Source organism: Trachymyrmex cornetzi, unplaced genomic scaffold, assembly GCF_001594075.2.
Source record: "Trachymyrmex cornetzi isolate Tcor2-1 unplaced genomic scaffold, Tcor1.1 scaffold159, whole genome shotgun sequence".
NCBI lineage: Eukaryota > Metazoa > Arthropoda > Insecta > Hymenoptera > Formicidae > Trachymyrmex > Trachymyrmex cornetzi.
Window position 1 is genome coordinate 192,911 of NW_017296190.1, and position 5,637 is coordinate 198,547.

The window sequence follows — 5,637 nt, forward strand, 5'->3', positions numbered from 1 at the left end:
AGAAAAAGTATAGATGGCCTCACGTGTATACCAAATCATTATGGCTGATTCTCATTAGTTGTAATATTTCAAGAGTAAAACAAACTGAACCAAAATAAAACAAATACATAGGAAATGAATTTTTATTCAAATGTATAAAATTAAAATAATTTTATCTAATCATTTTAACATTATGCAGCGTTATTGAATATATTAAAATGACTTTATAAATCATATTATTCATTATTTCATTCTGTTTGTGTAAAAATTGGAAAAATTATAATATATGTCGTGAACGTGATGTAATATTTTGTAGGTAAGTAATTGCTTTCTATAATCATTGTCTGAAATTATTTTTATTAATCGAATAACATTTAAGCAAATTATATTTTATAAATCGAATTATATTTTATATGTATACAGGGCATTACAGGGTGAGTTTTTGTTAACTTGAAACTGTAAAATATCTCGAAAAATATGGAAGATATAGAAAAATGTTTCAGACAAAAATTACGATGGAACCATGCAACTTTTGTCTAAAACATTTTTCTATATCTTCCACATTTTTCGAGATATTTTGCAGTCTCAAGTTAAAAAAACTCACCCTGTATATCACACACATATTAGTTGAACAAATGAAAATATATGTATCTAATACAATTTACCGATATAGAATATCGGTGTGTATAGAATACCAGATGAAGAATTTCCAAATGAAGTGGTTTCATCTTCTTGTTTAAAAATATTATGTGATTTATTTAAATGTTTTATTAAAATTGTTGATTTATTTGCCTTGAATCGCTTAGTACAATGCTTGCAAGTAGCAAATCCATCCTCGGATTCATCACAATATTCTCATACCCAAGATCGTTTCGGCATTTTGTAATTGTCATCCAATGTTTAAGCGAACGATTTATTATTAAAACTTATATACTGTTGGAACTTAGGAACGTTTGCCTTATTGCTCAAAATCTCGAGAGTGACTGATTAATTTGATTTGATACAATCGCAATATATTTGAATTTATCTATTATATTAAGTATTAAACTTAATTCCTGCCGTTTTTCGTTTCCAAAATTGATTTGTTTCGAAGGGAAATACCTTAATCAAAGTATTATTAATAAAGTATTATTGATTAGTAATAAAGTATAAAATGGAGGAAATTACTTTGATTAAGGTATTCATTCATCTTCCCTTCGAAACAAATCAATTTTGGAAACGAAAAACGGCAGCAATTAAGTTTAACACCTAATATAATGTGTTTATGAAATGCCGAAACGATCCTAGTTGAGTATGGAATGTTGTGATGAATCTGAAGATGGATTTACTATTTGTAAACACTATAAACTATACCATTCAAATATTTGTAATTCAGAAACTAGACATAGAAGTGTCCTGTAACTTGATTGAGATTTTTCATTAGGGATGCAAGACCTATAATATATAAAAAAATTCAAGCAAATTGACTGAAAATTTTTTTTTCATATAAAAAGTGCATGGTCATTTACTTGATTTCATGAAATGAGGTTCAAACTAAAGAAAAATTTATAAAATTTCAAGAAATGACGTTCAAATCAAAGAAACTTTTCTTTAATCGCACAGCAACGCACGAAGATCTTTAATTCAAACAAATTTTCTTTTAATCGAAGAAATTGAGTATTTTCAAGGTTTTTAAAACCTATTAAGACCTATCAAGACTTTTTTTTCAAGATTTCAAGACATTCAAGACTTTTCAAGACATTCAAGACGTCTCAAGACATTTAAGATTGTATGATTCCGAATCATATTCGAATTTATTCGAATATTTCATGATATATTCGAACTAATTCGAACCATCTTGATTCCCATCACTACATATAAGCAATGAATATGTGTATAAATACGATACGTACATAAAGAATACATAAAGGAATTCTATTGATCTAGAACGATTAAAACCAGATATTATAAAAATCGATTCGAAACGATAGCAATTGTATTTAACTTCAAAAATACCTACGGTACACTTTATAAATAACGATAAAGTCTTATAAGAATTTAATCGGTTCTTATAAATTCTTATCGGATTTTTTTATCGGGGATGGTACGTGAAGATGCGCTTCTCAACCATTGTCGAGAAAATCGACTTTGAAATATTCCGAGCGGGATATGTACACTGAACGTTGAGCAAGTTTCAACTAGAAACCCTTTAACCGGAAACTGGCCATAAGGATTTCGTCAAATTTCTTCAAGCAAGAAAGGAGTATAAGCTATCTCACTCCTCCATCAATAGCGGTGTATACTGCTAGTCACAGGAAGGTTGCAACATCTTTTTTTTCGGGTTAAGAACCAATCGTTCGATGAGTAGGCTGCATTCCGAAACCCATTGAAAAATGAGTGTTGCAATCTTTCTGTGACCGGCTGTATGCATGATGTATACACACCGCTATTGGTGGAAGAGTGAAATAGTTTATACTCCTTTCTTGCTTGAAGAAATTTAACAAAATCCTTATGGCCAGTCTCTGATTAAAGGGTCTCTAGTTTCAACGAATCCCGTGGCGCAACGTGTAGCGCTCTTGTCTAGTAACTGTTAGAGTGGGTATAAAAAGAGTTGCGCCACACACACACACACACACACACACACACACACACACACACACACACACACACACACACACACACACACACACACACAAACAAATTTACTGAAATATATAAAAATATTTTATATATATTGAATTGAAGTGTCTAATGCTGATTGGTTCCACCAAGTTACGACGTCTTCTTTCTAACTAACATTAAATGTCCTTACTGTTAGTCAGAAAGAAGACACTGTTAAAGAAAGAAATAGTTAAGACACGAGGAATTGCGTCATATAGATACCTCAGATATAGGACACAAAATAACGACTTCCAGCCAGTGATGCACATCTGGCTCCCGGGCAACACGAGAATCATCCCCACCACTCTCGCTGTCTAGGCACTTCCTTTTTCTCTTTTTTTAAATTTTAATATTTGTTATTTCTATGTAAAATCAATCAAATTTATAGTAATCAATGAATATTTAATATAAATATTTTCTGAAAAACGCATATTTCATTTACGTAACGAAATGTATGTGATAAATAAAATTCAATACAACGAGAATGGGCAAACATTACCAGGTATGCAAATATGAAACCGGAATTTTTTAATTTTATAACTTGAAATTTTTATATATTTTTAAATGTAATCGGGAACAAAAATTCTCGAAAATATTCAATTCACGGAAACACAAGGGAAATTTGGAATAGTGACAAATTTTACAGGTATTCAGTAAATACCTGTGTCCAACACAGGTATTCAATGCGGTTATTTGGACACAGGTATTTACTGAATACCTGTAAAATTTGTCACTATTCCAAATTTCCCTTGTGTTTCCGTGAATTGAATATTTTCGAGAATTTTTGTTCCCGATTACATTTAAAAATATATAAAAATATTGTTATAAATTGCAAAATTAAGCAAAAATAAAATCAACGTAACGAGAATACACAAAAAATAAAACCTAACGCAAAAAAAACGTGTTTAATGTTTGCTCGCTCTCACTATATTGAATTTTATTTCTAATGTTTCCGTGTAACAAATAAAACTAACCAAGACTCCTTATAAATCAAAAAATTGGAAAGAATAAGGGCACTAGGAGTCAGGCGCAGAAGACGTCGCGCAAATAATATACCTGTGAAGCGTAAAACTTCTTTATTCACTAAACGCGCTTACATGTTTCAGCTCATTTTTTAGCCTTCCTCAGAGATAACATAAACTAACATATATAAACTGTGAATAAATATGTAAGAGCGTTTAGTGGATATAGAAGTTTTACGCTTCATAGATGTATTATTTACGAGACGTCTTCTGCGCTTGACTCCTAGTGCCCTTATTCTTTTCAATTTTTTTATTTATAAGGAGTCTTGTTCAGTTTGATTCGTTATACGGATTTATTATACGCAGACTGTAAATATGCCTCCACCTCAATATTCTTCTTTTTTTCAATTTATTTGTTCCGGTTTTGGACCGGAAACGGTTAAATTGCTTAAGTCATACGTTAAGTTAAGTATTTGTTTAACTAAAAGTCTTTTACATGCTATATCATAAGATGCTGTATCGCAAACAATATTGTCCCACCTCACTTGCATCGGCTACATAGTTTTAATTTGGAATTTTTTGGATTTTAATTTGAAACTTTTTGTTCAAATTTTTTAACAGTTCAGTTAAAAAATTTGAACATATTAGACATCAATGTGTTGTGAATATCTTGAAGTTAGAATTGAGTGATACTTATAGGAAAATAGATTTCACTCGGGTACAGCTTTTTCGATTTGCACGTAACATTCCCCGTTGCTTTCCTATTCATATTTGCGATGCCTTCTTTGATAAACAGGGAAAATCTTCATACGTTTTCTTCTTGCGCGAAAGGAGTAGTATTGATTCGAAGAGTTCCTGGCTGTTGTCGAAACAGAGAGAAGAATTACTAAAGAATATCAAAAATATCAGGCCTATTCGATATTATCAAAGGACAGTGCCCGCTATCGACGTTGATTATTGCAGGGATGGAGTGTTGGAGAATAGTATTAATGTTAGGTTGTCGTTGTACCCTAATGTGCAGAATCCAAATGTTGAGAGAATTAGAGAAATACAGATTAATCCTCAGCCCTTTCTTTCACTGATTCCTTCTCCTTCATTTACCTCACAAAGAAATGGCTGGTTCGTGAATCTGTCAACCGTTCCCATACCTCCTAATATACAGAACTTTTTGCAATTGGGAGATAACTTTGCCTTACTTTGCCTTGCTTTTAACAATAGATTAAATTTCACGGTCGATCTTATTAAGTGTATTGAAAGTAATATTTATAAGTTGCATATTTATGAGCGGATCTCGATTTCGAACCACTCACTTCCTGTATTAAATAACTTAGCTTCCTGTCCCCTGCATTGTACGGAGGTAGATAGGAGTTTGTCACAGCTAGCGAAAGATACTAGGGTTCTTTTAAGGGATATGAATGATAGGGTTATTTTTACTCGTGCGGATAAGGGAAATGTGACGGTAGCATTGGATAGACAGGTGCACATTTCCAAGGTAAATGAGATGCTTCAGGATGTGAATATTTATGAGGTGATTGAAAGGGATCCGACGAGGAGGATGGTAACGGGCTTACGCGCTTTATTAGTCAGTTGGAAGGAAGAAAAGTATATATCTAATTCCACTTATCGAAGTTTGTTATGTAATGATGGGATATATTTCCGAGGGCCTACGCTCTTCCGAAGATACACAAGCAGGACTGTCCCTTTCGTATAATAGTTTTTTCGATAAATAGCCTTTTGTATTCGTTAGGAGTGTTTCTTCATAATAGTACCATTAAAACAATTCCTAAGGCGGATAGTCATATAGAAAATATAGTTGTAAACTTGTTAAGGAACTTGATGGTAAACAATTGAATGATGAATTTCAATTAATGTCATTAGATGTTGTGAGCCTCTTCACTAACGTTCTCATTGCCTATGCGATGGACTATATTAAAGATCATTACCCTCACAGCACATCAACATTGAAATAAGATTACAGTAACTTTAAATTGTAAGCATTGCGTGCGTGCGTGCGTGCGTGCGTGCGTGCGTGCGTGCGTGCGTGCGTGCGTGCGTG